Below are 14,327 nucleotides of genomic sequence, written 5' to 3' on the forward strand. Positions count from 1 at the left end.
TTTGTATTTTACATAAATTGAAAAATATTTACTTTTTTAGTGTGTAGAGCCTTTCATGAAAATTTATGCTTGTTATTCAACCACACTGCTGTGTTTAATTATAGATTACTAATTCTTATTGCTGTGTAATATTCAATTCTGTGAATGTACCACATTTCATTTGTGCGTCTGTTCGTGGGCATCTGAGTAGATTCTAGTTTGGAGCTGATAGAAAAAGGGCTGCTGTTGTGAGGGTTTTGACAAAGACATGTCCTCATTTCTGATGAGTGCACACCTGGGGGGGAACGGTAGGACAGAACGATGAACATGTCTAGGTGTAACAGGTCGCATCAGAAAGTCTTCTGAAAGGATTATGCGAGTTGGTGTTCCCATCAGCAGTGAATGAACTGCTCCAAATCCTCAACACACTTGATGTTTTCAATCTGTGTAATTTTAGCCATTCTGGTGAACACAGAGCTGTAATTCTCTGGGACTTTAGTATGCATTTTCCTGAGGACAAATGAAGTTGAGCGACTTTCATGTCGTGATTGGTCATTTAGAGATTTTCTGGTGAACTATGCATTCAAGTCTTCTGCGTATATATACACATATATTTTCTATTGAGTTATCTATCTTCTACTTATCTCATTGTAGGAATTCTTTTTATATTCATAGACATTCCTGGACATATTTATTATGAACATCTTAATGTTCAGTCAGTGGGTTGTCATTTTGTTCAGTGTTTTTTACTTTTATTTATTTATTTTTCAAAGGATTTTATTTATTTATTTGACACAGAGAGAGAGAGATCACAATTAGGCAGAGAGGCAGGCAGAGGGAGTGGGGGAAAGCTCCCTGCTGAGCAGAGAGCCCAATGCGGGGCTTGATCCCAGGGTCCTGGGATCATGACCTGAGCCAAGGCAGAGGCCCAACCCACTGTGCCACCCAGGTGCCCTGCTCAGCGTTTCTTAATGGGTAGAATTTCTGCATTCTAATTGAACAATTAAATGTTTTGTTTGCATAATTGTGCTTAACTCCCATTTTTTCAAACACATTCTTGAAGAGTCCAACTGACAAAGATAGCCTGCTTTTGAAGGTGGATGGTTTTTCAGAGGGTTCAAATTGCAAAGTCATTCTGAATTCACTGCCATGTTTAAGCAGAAAAAAAATTGTGGGTCACTAAGGTCCCTTGCATGTTTATTGTTCTAACTACAGGAGAGCATTTCCTTGTAAATATCACAGGATATAACAATTGCAATGGAAAAAAAATGCTTGAGACTTAAGAAGAAAAGACATTTTAAAAATTTTAAAATAGAACAAATTTTCTACTGGGGTTTTTTTTTCTACTGGGGTTAGTGCATTTTGTGTCCTTTTTAAGGATTTCTTGCCTACTCCTAGGATACAATGATGCTTTCCTCTAAAAGCATTGTTTTCTCTTTCACATTTAAGACTGCATTTGACATCTGTGTATGGTATAATGAAGGGCAACAGATATATTTTTAAAATACTGTGATCCAACTCTTCTGGCACTACTTACTGAAAATATCATCTCTTTCCTAGGACACTGCTTTTCTCTGACTTTCATCATAAATCAGACAACTGGATATGTGTGAGTCCATTTCCTAATTGCTTCTCTAGGCTTAGTGAATTCACACAGCAATATCTACAAGTCCCACTTTAATTTTTGTAAAAAATTCTGACGAAGTGTCAATATCTGGGAACTTGGGGATTTTCTAGTTATCTTTTAAGTTGATTTCTTATAAAGGGACAAATACTGTATGATTTCACTTATATGGGGAATTTGAGAAACATAACAGACGAACATGGGGGAGAAAAGAGAGAGGAAAACCATAAAAGAGACTCATAACTATAGAGAATAAACTGAGGGTGGCTGGAGGGGTGGTGGGTAGGAGGTATGGGTTAAATGGGTGATGGGTATGAGGATGGGCACCTGTGATGAACACTGGGTATTCTATGTAAGCGATGAACGCCAAATCCTACACCTGAAACTAATATTACACTGTATGTTAACTAACTGGCATTTAAATAAGAACTTGGAAGAAAAAATTTCAAAAAAGTTGTTTTCTTGTTTAATTCTGTTGTGATCTAAAGATGTACTCTCAGTAATTCTATTCTTTCAAAATTTGACTAGATTAATATCCAAAATATATAAAAACTTATCAAACTCCTCATCCCCAAAATGGATAATTCAATTAAAAAATGTACAAAAGGCTTGAATAGACACTTTTCCAAGGAAGACATGTTGAAGGCCAACAGGCAAATGAAAAGATGGACAACATCACTTATCATCAGGGAAATACACATCAAAACCACAATGAGATGTTACCTCAGGATGTCAGAATGGTTAAAGTCAACAACACAAGAAACAACTGGTGTTGACAAGAATCAGAGAAAGGGGAACTCTCTTGCCCTGTTGGTGGGAATGCAAAGTGGTACAGCCACTCTGGAAAACAGTATGGAGGTTCCTCAAGAAGTTAAAAATAGAACTACCCAATGATCCAGCAACTGTACTACTAGATATTTATCTGAGGAAAGCAAAAATACTAATTCAAAGGTTACATATGCCCAATACTTATAGCCATATTATCAACAATAGCCAAATTATGCATACAGCCCAAATGTCCATTGATTGATGAGTGGATAAATAAAAGGTGGTGTGAATATACAATGGAATATTACTCAGCTCTTGCTGAGTTGGCTGAGAATGAAATCTTACCAAATGCAATGACATGGGTGGAGCTAGAATATAAGCCAAGGGAAATAAGCCTTTCAGAGAAAGACAAATACCATATAATTGAACTCAAATGTGGAATTTAAGAAACAAAACAAACAAGCAAACGGGGGAAAAAGAGGGAGAGAAGCAAACCAAGAAAGATTCTTAACTATAGAGAAAAAACTAATGGTTTCCAAGCGGGAGGTGAATGAGGGGATGGGTTAAATGGGGGATTAGGGGATTAAGAAGTGCACTTGTTGGGGCGCCTGGGTGGCTCAGTGGGTTAAAGCCTTTGCTTTCGGCTCAGGTCATGATCCCAGGGTCCTGGGATTGAGCCCCACATCGGGCTCTCTGCTCAGCAGGGAGCCTGCTTTCCTTTCCTTCCTCTCTCTCTGCCTGCCTCTCTGCCTACTTGTGATCTCTGTCTGTCAAATAAATTAAAAAAAAAAAGTGCACTTGTGATGAACACCGGGAGGTGTATGGAAGTGTTGGATCACTATATTCTACTCTTGAAACTATTATTATACTGTATGTTAATTGATTTTTAAATAATGAAGAAAATGTGATGAGATTTTATTTATTGCCATTATATGGTCAATATTCTACCTGTGTTAGTAGGTGAAGTTTAACATTCCATTGTTCAAATCTTTTATATTTTTACTATGTCTTAATCTGTTTATTCTATTAGGTATTAGAAAGATGTGTTAAATACTCTATGGTGAGTGTGGATTTGTCTATTTTTCAGTTTACATCAATCTTTTTAATATATTTTAAAGCTATGATGATGTCTGCATATTTATATAAAATCATGATTGCCTTCTTTTGCATTGATCATTTTATCATCAGATGTCCCTACTTACATTTAATTTTGCTTACAGTATGATTTTCTGGTTTATTTCTTTTCTTTTTGTTTGTGTATTCAAAAATTTGGTACACGGAACCAAACTTGTCTTTTATTTTGAGAAAAATAAGAAATTAAATAGTATATGTGGAAAATCAAGCAAATATGAATTTTCAGCTGTGAAAGTTGAATTTCATTTAACTGGTGGTATACAAATTAACAGCATAGATTTAAACATCCTCTTTATTTTTTTCCTAGATTTTATCTCTCTGAGTATGAATCCAAATATCTTGCATTATTTAGATTTCTAGTAGTTCTTGTCTAATAACAATACTAACTTAACACTTAAAGAATACTTTAGAATGTTATCATGATTAACACTAGTGAATTCCAACTGTATAGCAAACACGGATCTAAGCACACTTAGCAACACTGTACTTATAACAATATAATTAAATAGAAGACTATTCCTATCTTCAATGTATAGATGAGTGAACTGAGCTGTAGAACATTAAAGCAATTTTGTCAAAGTCACGAGATATAGATAGGACCAGGTATCAAACCCAGAGATGATCTCCTGAATCTTACTTTTTAACTTATGCAGATATGCCTCTCAAATAATTTAGTTCTGATGTTACTAATTTTACATAAATTTAGCTGTCGATAAATAACTCCTTTATATAATTAAAATATTATAAAATATTTACGTATATATTCTAGCATATGCATCATAGTTACCTATGTATTTTATAATTATACATGCATATTATTATAAAGATTTTTTAACATATACACACATTTATGACAAATTTAAAGTATGCTTAGGGGTGAATTTACTATACAATTTTTCTTTTACTTGAAATTGTTGAATGTCAGATGCCACTACATTACTGAAGTGCAAATAATTGAATTAATTTTGATAATATCTTTTAGCAGCATTATTTTTACTGTTTTTTCCTCTTTCATGTGATTCAAAGATCAATAGATAAGGTATTAATTGGGGTGCCTCGGTGGTGCAGTTGGTTCAGTATCTGACTTGGTTGCGGTTCAGGTTGTGATTTCAGGGCTGTGGAATGGAGCCCAGCATCAGGCTCTGAGCTCAGCATGGAGTCTGCTTAAGATTCTCTCCCTCTCCTTTCCCCTGTCCCCCACACTCTCTCTCTAAACTAAATAAGTAAATCTTTTTAAAAAAGATAAGGTGTTATTTGAATGCTATTGTTGTCTTTTTAGTCTTCATCAATTCTTTAAAAAAAAAACAACAAATGTTTATTTAAAAGACATTTAGAAGAACATAAGAAAAGTACCAACATGTTATTATTTAATAACATAAAGTTGTTAGGTAGTACTAGATTACCATTAACAATGACAGACAACAAATAGTTAACTTAATACTAAGAGAGTTGTAAATTTGTGTTAGAGAAAAATCTCATATTGTTCAAACTAGAAGTATGTAACATCTATGCTTAGTGAAAAATGACTGGTGTGGTCAATATGTACCATAGAAGTTAGGAGAAAGGAGAAATTACTTTCCCAAAAGGCTTTATATGGGATGATCTCAAGAATATTGGGTTATTAAATTGTAGTTTAAGGGACAAGTACACCTGAGCAAGGGTTCTTAGGTAAAGGAAAGTGAAGAGAGTGTTCTAGAATTAATGAGAAGACTAACACCAGAGCTGTGGTTTTGCAAAAGGAAGATGTGGAAGAAAGAAGAGGAGCTTTGAAGGAGAAGAGGTTTGAATTTTGCAAAAAGGATTTCCATATTATTTTATAGGCAATATGTAATCTTTAACAGATCTAATCAAGGAAAAGAATGTAGGATATGCAGTATTTTAATGTTGTTTTGGCAGTTGCATTACAATGGCTGGAGGGAAAAGGACTTAGAAGAATGGATACAAATTAAGCAGATGACTGAATGAATTCATCATGAAACAATTATATGGAAGCCCAATGAGAAGAATAGGGCCCCAAACTGAAGAATACAGTCAGAGCTTGATTTCCTTTGAGGCCAATGAAGTATAAGCTTTAGGCCTTTTCATTTGAACAAATACCATTGAGGACATGGGAGGGATCTTTCTTTCTTTCTTGTAAAAATTTAAAATTGTACCTTAATTGCAAGAAATAAAGTATTGTCTTTTTCTATTCTGATTTCCCCTTCATCATACTTCCACTGAGTTAGTTGACATCAGAGAATTACAGGCTTTGGAGGACTCAATCAAGAAGTCAAGGAGACAGTATATTCAGTTTGATATCAGAGAGATACACTCTTGAATATAATTTGGTTACTGATGGCCATCTAAGTTTATGAATGGCTTCTAGAAATACTCTTATCACTCCTGTGCCAAATTGATTGGCTTCAGGATGCAAAGATGCAGGATGAAAGACACAGCACATATGGATGGATATGTGGCATAATGCCTGGCACCAGAAGGATATGGCTATTAAGGGAAAAATATTTATGAAAGTATGGAGACAATCATAGCATGTGTACAGTTTTAAATAGATGATTCAATTCTCATTGCTGCCTAATGAAAATGGAAGTTTGCTTCTGCCACACATGATATATTAACATCAGTAGAAATACCATAACTCTTATGTCTCTATAATGAGGACATTGAGAGCAAACTAATTTATAATACCTCACTCAATTCAACCCAATATTTATAATAATAATATAATTATATATAATATAATATAATGTAATAACATTATTATAAATATTTATAATATAAATATTATAAATAAATAAAATATTATATTATAATATAATAATCCAATATTTAATATTAATGATAACACAAAACTCTAAATGCCCTGAAATCTTATAGTTCATTATATCAGGGAAACTTGACAGAGGTTTTCCAAAACTTGACAACAATCTTAAAAATTTATAGAACATTACAAAGCATGAGTTATGAACCTGAAAGAACTTTTCTAATATTTCAATAACAATACTATATTTAAATCAAACACGCTAAAGGAAAGACTGAATTATTTTTCTACTTTTTTAAATTTGAAAATATTAGAAAATTATGTCATGTGAGGATATATTATCTCCAAGAGTAGTCAGTCACAAGTGTAAGAATTTAAGGTATCATAGAATTGTACAAGACAATATACATACTATGTTAACTTTCTGGTTTTTATGATGTCTGTGGTATTTGTCAACTTCTTTAGCTTTTAATTTGTAATAATTCATTTTTAATTTTAATTACTTTTTTATTTCTAATTAAAAAAAACTTTACTTTTAAGCTCAATTTTTGTTTTCGGTTTGTGGTCTTTTCCTTAGGGACATCCATCCAAATTGCATGTTACATTAAAAAAACTGGGTCTTTCCATGTATAAAAACAGAGAACAGACTGGTGGTTGCCAGAGGGGATGGGGGAAATGGGGTGATGAGAAAAATGGTGAAGAGAAGTGGCAGATACAAGGTTCCAGTTATGCAGTGATAAGTCATGTGAATCAAAGTCACAGCTTAGAGGATATACTTAATGATATCGTAAATAGCACTGTGTGGTGACAGTGTGGTGACAAAATCTGTGAGCACATTAGTTAAAAGTTGCATTCTAGAAGATGGCAGCAGAGTTGGGGGACCTCGTTTCATCTGGTCCCTTGAAGTTAGCTGGATATCTATGAAACCATTCTGAACACACATGAATTCAGCCTTAGATGTAAGAAAATAGATCTGGAACTGTACAAGTAGTAAAATGACTGCTTTTTCAAGATAGGAGGTACAGAATCATGAATCTCTGGGAAATCTCAAAAGATAAACAGAGGGGGAAGGGAGCCTCCATAAGTTGGCTCCTGAGAAGTGATATAACACCAGAACCTTAGGAATCTGTTCCAGTGAGAGACAGTGAGAGACATCTCTTTCTGAAAGGGGCACAGAGAATGAAATAGCAGAATTCTAGGTGGGTCATTATGGGCTCATGATCCTAAGAGACACAGAAAAAATGGGGGTGCTTTTACCAATAGAGTGCCCAAGCAGTGGAGCAGAGACCCTGGTTATGATCAGAGAGCCCAGAAGGGACTCTCAGCCCAGGTCATCATAAACCTCAAGCTGGGTCAGTAGGAAGACTGCTCTTTTCTTGAGCACCCTCAGAAGGACTGGAACTTGCGGGTCATTTAATATCCCTTGGGAAAGATGAAATAGTTATGTCCATGACTGATTAACAGTCCTCAGGTTGGTGAAGGTCCCAGAAAGTACAGTAGGATGCCACCCAGCATGACCTGGGAGCAGCAGAGCAAGGATACAAAATGCAGGGATGTTCATGGGCCCCTGGAACTTCCCTCAGGAGGACTGAAGAGGGGTCAAACCTTGATATTCTGAGGAGTGGCTCACACAGAGGCTGCACCCATGACTGGGTAATAGCTCTCAGGGCAGTGGTCACTCTAGAAAGAACAGTAAGATGGCCCCCAGCTGTGACCTAAGTGGAGTGGATCATGGTGCTCATGTGAACCCACAGTACACCCGGTCACAAAGACACAAAGTGAAGTGTTCCTCACAGCTGTGGGGACTCCCCTGGGAGTACCGCTGTGGGGGTGAATCTTGGGAGTCTGCAGTTTTGGTGCACACAGAAGTGGAGAAGTTTTGACCTAGGGAGTTTATGAAGGAGAGGGACAGAGGTCTTGTGGCCCAGGCATTTTTGCTCTGACCTTCTGAAAACGTGCAGGAAGCAATCAGGGAACAAAAGCCACAGAGACAATCAGCTCACCTTGAACCCATCCCCCTAACGAGGGGTGGGGCAACTTCACCCAGGCAGAGATACCTGAGAAGCAAAACAGCAGGCTCGTCCCCCAGAAGACAGACTAGAAGAATAGGGGAATGACAAGGTTACAGATCCCACAGGATGGGAAAACTTCAATCCCACTGGAGAATAGTATATTGAGCTCCAGATTTTCCCACAAGACTCATTTAATCTTCAGTTTAAAATTTAACATTTCTTTTTTTCCCCCAATTTTTCCTGTTTCGACTAGATTCATATTTTACCAGCTTATGTTTTTAAGTTAGTTTTTAACTTTTTCTCATTTTACATTCTATATATCTTTATAGATTTTCTCATCTACATTTTATAGATTTATGCCTCATTTTAGTCATATATATATATATATATATATATATATATATATATATATCAAAGCTTTGCTTTACTTGCAATTTTGGGGTGTAGTATCTTCTAACACAGAGACCAAATTTCAATCAGGAACAAGAAGATCACCATGCTTTGTCCACCCTGTGAGATTATAGTGTCTCTCCACCCCCACCCCCCTTTTTATTGTTTGGACTCATGCTGGCTTTGTTTGCTTTTCTGTGGTGACTTATGACCACTTTCTGACCAGTTTGGATTTTTTCTAGGGCACATTTTGCTTGGGCAATGGTTGATATTTTGGACTCTGTTCATTTGCTTACCCATCCTTCCTTGGGCAGAATGAATAGAAGGAGGATCTCACAACAAAGGAAATAACCAGAGGCAATATTCTTCACCATAGAGCTAATCAATATGGATATAAGCAAGAAGTCAGAGATTCAGGATAGCAATTACAAAGATAATAGCTAGGCGTGGATAAAGCATAAATGCCTATACAGAATTTTTAAGCATGGAAATGAGATATAATCTGGCTGAACTTAAAAATGCTATGAAGGAAATCCAATCTAATTGGATGTTCTAACAGCTAGGATCAATGAGGCAGAAGAAAGAATAAGTGATCTAGAGGACAGGCTGATGGAAAGGAAGGAAGTTGAGGAAAAGAGAGAAAAACAACTAATAGCCCATGAAGAAAGTCTTCAAGAATTTAATGATGCATTGAAAAGACCACTGTAAAAATCATCAGGATCTAAGAGGGGGTGGAAAGAGAGAAACGGGTAGACGGTATATTTGAGCAAACTAAGAACTTTCCTAATCTGGAGAAGGAAATGAACATTTATGTCCAAGAGGCAGAGAGGACCCTTCCCAAAATCAATAAAAACAGATAAACACCCTGAGATATAATAGTGAAGCTTGAAAATCTTAGAGTCAAAGAAGTTATCCTGAGAGCAGTTAGGAAGAGGAGATTCCTTACCTCAGAGGAAGGAACTTCAGAATAACATCAGACCTATGCATAGAAACCTGGCAGGCCAGAAAGGGCTGGCAGGTTATATTCAGGATACAAAATGAGAAGAACATGCAGCCAAGAATACTTTATCCAGCAAGGCTGTCATTCAGAATGGAAGGAGAGAGAGAGAGTTTCCAAGACAGGCAGAAACTGAGAGAATATGTGACCAAGCCAGCCCTGCCAGAAATATTAAGGAGGATACGTTAGCAAAGAGAGATCCCAAGAGTCACATAGACCAGAAAGTAACAGAGACAATCTACAGAAACAGGGACTTTGCAGGAAATATACTATCACTAAATTCATATCTTTTTTTTTTAAAGATTTTATTTATTTATTTGACAGAGAGTTCACAAGTAGGCAGAGAGGCAGACAGAGAGTGAGGGGGAAGCAGGCTCCCTGCTGAGCAGAGAGCCTGATGTGGGGCTCAATCCCAGGACCCTGAGATCATGACCTGAGTTGAAGGCAGTGTCTTAACCCACTCAGCCATCCAGGCACCCCTAAATTCATATCTTTTAATAGTCTGAATGTAGATGGGCTGAATGTTCCCAACAAGACACAGAGGATCAGACTGGATAAAAAAGCAGGTCCCATCCATATACTATCTACAAGAGACTCATTTTGAACTTAAAGACATCTCCAGATTGAAGGTGAAGTGATGGAGAACAATTTATCATCCTAGTGGACATCAAAAGAAAGCTGGGGTAGCAACCTCATATCAGACAAATTAGATTTTAAATCAAAGACTGTACTAAGAGATATAGAGGGACACTATATCATACCCAAGGGGCCTATCCAACAAGAATATCTAACAATTGTAAATATTTATGCCCCTAATGCAGGAGCAGCCAATTATACAAACCAATTAATATCCAAAGTAAAAAAACATATTGATAATAACACGTTAATAGTAAGAGGCTTCAACACCCCACTCGCAATAATGGACAGATATTCTAAGCAGAAGATCAACAAAGAAATGAGGGCTTTGAATGACACACTGGACCAGATGGACTTCAAAGATATAGACAGAACATTCCATCTAAAACAATAGAATACTCATTTTTCTTGAGTACACATGGAGCTTTCTCCAGACTATATAGTATACTGGGTCATAAATCAGGTCTCAACTGACACCAAAACATTAAGATCCTTCCTTGCATATTTTCGGACCACAATGCTTTCAAACTGGAACTCAATCACAAGAAGAAATGTGGAAGGATCTCAAACCCTTGAAGGTTAAATAACATCCTGCTAAAGAATGAATGGGCCAATCAGGAAATTAAAGAAGAACTTACACAATTCATGCAAACTAATGAAAATGAAAGCACATCGATTCAAAACTTATGGCATACTGCAAAGGCAGTCCCAAGAAGGAAGTACAAAGCAGTGCAAGCATTCTCAAAAAAATTATAAAAGTCTCAAATACACAAGCTAAGTTTATCCTTAAAGGAGTTGGAGAAAGAACATCAAATAAAGCCCAATCCAAACAAGAGAAGGGAAATAATAAAGATTAGAGCAGAAATCAATAAAATAGAAATCAGAAGAACCATAGAACAGATCAATGAAACTAGAAGCTTGTTCTTTGATAGAATCAATGAGATCAATAAACCTCTGGTCCGACTTACCAAAAGAAAAGAGAAAGGACCCAAATAAAATCATGAATTAAATGGGAGAGATCACAACCAATACCAAGGAAATATAGGTAATTGTTAGAACATATTATGAGCAACTATATGCCAACAAATTTGGCAACATGGAAGAAATGGATACATCCCAGAAACTTACAAATTACCAGACTGACACAGGATTTGGGGAAAAAGTAGAACATCTGAACAAACCAATAACCAGTAAGGAATTTAAACAGTAATAAAAAACCTCCTGAAAAACAAGATTCCAGGGCCAGATGGCTTCCCAAGTGAATGCTACCAGACATCTAAGAAGAAATAATACCTATCCTACTGAAGTTCTTCCAAAAAATAGAAATAGAAGGAAAATTTCCAAACTCAGCTATGAGGCCAGCCTTATCTGGATCGCAAAAACCACACAAAGACCTCATCAAAAGGAGAATTACAGACTAATATCCCTGATGAACATGGATGCCAAAATACTCACCAAGATCTTAGCCAATAGGATCCAACAGTGCATTAAAATGTTTATTCACCATGACCAGGTGCAATTTATTCCTGGGATGTAAGGGTGGCTCAACATTTGCAAATCAATCAGTGTAATAGAGCACATGAATAAAAGAAAAGACAAGAACCATATGATCCTCTCAGTTGATGCAGAAAAAGCATTTGACAAAATACGACATCATTTCTTGATGAAAACTCTTCAAAGTATAGGGATATAGAGACCTACCTCAATATCATTAAATCCATCTATGAAAATCCTACAGCAAATATCATTCTCAATGGGAAAAGTTGAGAGCTTTTCCCTTAAAGTCAGGAACAGGACACTGATGGCCACTCTCACCACTTTTGTTCAACATAGTACTACAAGTCCTACCCTTACGAATCAGACGGCAAAAAGAAGTAAAAGTCATGTAAATTGGAAAGGAAGTAGTTGTCGTTACATTTCATGTGGAAAACCCAAAAGACTCCACCCCAAATTTTCTAGAACTCTAAAAACAAGTAACATGGCAGGATACAAAATCAATGCACAGAAATCAGTTACATTTCTATTCATTAACAGTGTGTCTGAAGAATGAGGTATTAAGGAATTGATCCCATTTACAATTACACCAAAATCCATAAGATACCTAGGAATAAACCCAACAGAAGAGGTAAAGGATCTATACTTAAAACTTAAAGTTATATTACAAAGCGGTGATCATCTAGACAGCATGGTACTGGCACAAAAACAGACACATAGGTTAATGGAACAGAATAGAAAGTCCAGAACTGGACACTCAACTCTATGGTCAACCAATCTTCAACAAAGCAGGGAAGAATATCCAATGGAAAAAAGACAGGGTCTTCAATAAATGATATTGGGAAAATTGGACGACCATTCTTCTACACCATACACAAAGTTAAACTCAAAGTGGATGAAAGATGTCAATGTGAGACAGGAGTCTATCAAAATACTTGAGTAGAACACAGGCAGTAACCTCTTTGACCTTGGCCCAGCAACTTCCTACAAGACACATCACTAAAGGCAAGGGAAAGAAGAACAAAAATTAACTACTCGTACTCCATCAAGACAAAAAGCTTCTGCATAGCAAAGGAAACAATCAACAATACGAAAAGACAACCCATGGAATGGGAGAAGATATTTACAAATGATATTACAGATGAAGGGCTGGTATCCAATATCTATAAAGAACTTCTCAAACTCAACACCCAAAAAACTAATAATCCAGTTAATAAATAGGCAGAAGACATGAACAGACACTTCACCAAAGAAGACACAAATGGCCAACAGACACATGAAAATATGCTCCATATCACTTGCCAGCAGGGAAGTGCAGATCAAAACCAAAATGAGATACCACCTTACACCACTTAGAATGGCCAAATAACACGACAGGGAACAACACATGTTGGCAAGGATGCAGAGAAAGGGGAACCCTCTTCCACTGTTGGTGGGAATGCAAGTTGGTACAGCCACTCTGGAAAACAGTATGGAGGTTCCTTAAGACGTTAAAAATAGAGCTACACTGCCACCCAGCAATTGCACTACTGGCCCAAAGATATAGGTGAAGTGAAAAGGAGTACCTGCACCCCAATATTCATAGCAGCAATGCCCACAATGACCAAACTGTGAAAGAAGTTGAGATGTCCTTCAGCAGATGAATGGATAAGGAAGATATGGTTCAGACATAAAATGGAGTATTACTATACCATCAGAAAGGGTGACTACCTACCATTTATATCAACATGGATTGAACTGGAAGGTATCATGCTGAGTGAAATAAGTCAATCAGAGAAAGACAATTGTCATATGGTTTTACTCATATATGGAACATAAGGAATAGTGCAGACTATAGGAGAAAGGAGGGAAAACTGAATGGGAAGAAATCAGAGAGGGAGACAAACCTAGAGAGATTCTTGGTGCTGGGAAGCAAATTGAGGGTTGCTGAAGCGGGGGGATGGGATAACTGGGTGATAGGCATTAAGGAAGGCGTGTGATCTAACGAGCACTGGGTTAATATGCAACCAATGAGTTACTGAATACTACATCAAAACCTTTTGATATACTATATGGTGGCTAATTGAACATAATAAAAAAAAGATCTGTGAGCAAAGTCTCTTGTTTGGCCCTGCAGTGACACTGTTTCAACTTTCCAAACTCTACTGATCTAATGATAATTGCTGGTTAATGATTATTTTTTGTGTGTCAGGTGCTGTATTAAATGTACTATTTGCTTTTATTCCCTTATAAACCTTGTAGGATAGTTCTATCATTCCCTTTTGCACATAAAGAAGGATGAATTTCAGAGGGAATTATGTAGATTCCTCAAGTAGACTAGAAGCCAGGCTGCCTGGTATCATATTTGAAAATTTACCACTAGGGTAACCATTTTTCTGACTTCTAGTATATACAGAGTAGTCCCCTCTTAGCCATAGTTTCAGTCACCCATGGTCACCCCCAATCTGGCAGCAGGTGATCCTCCTTCTGACATGTCATCAGAAGGTCTGTAGTAGCCTAATGTTAGATCACAATGTCTCATCATTCACCTCACTT

This window comes from Mustela erminea, chromosome 17, assembly GCF_009829155.1.
Source record: "Mustela erminea isolate mMusErm1 chromosome 17, mMusErm1.Pri, whole genome shotgun sequence".
Classification (NCBI taxonomy): Eukaryota; Metazoa; Chordata; class Mammalia; order Carnivora; family Mustelidae; genus Mustela; species Mustela erminea.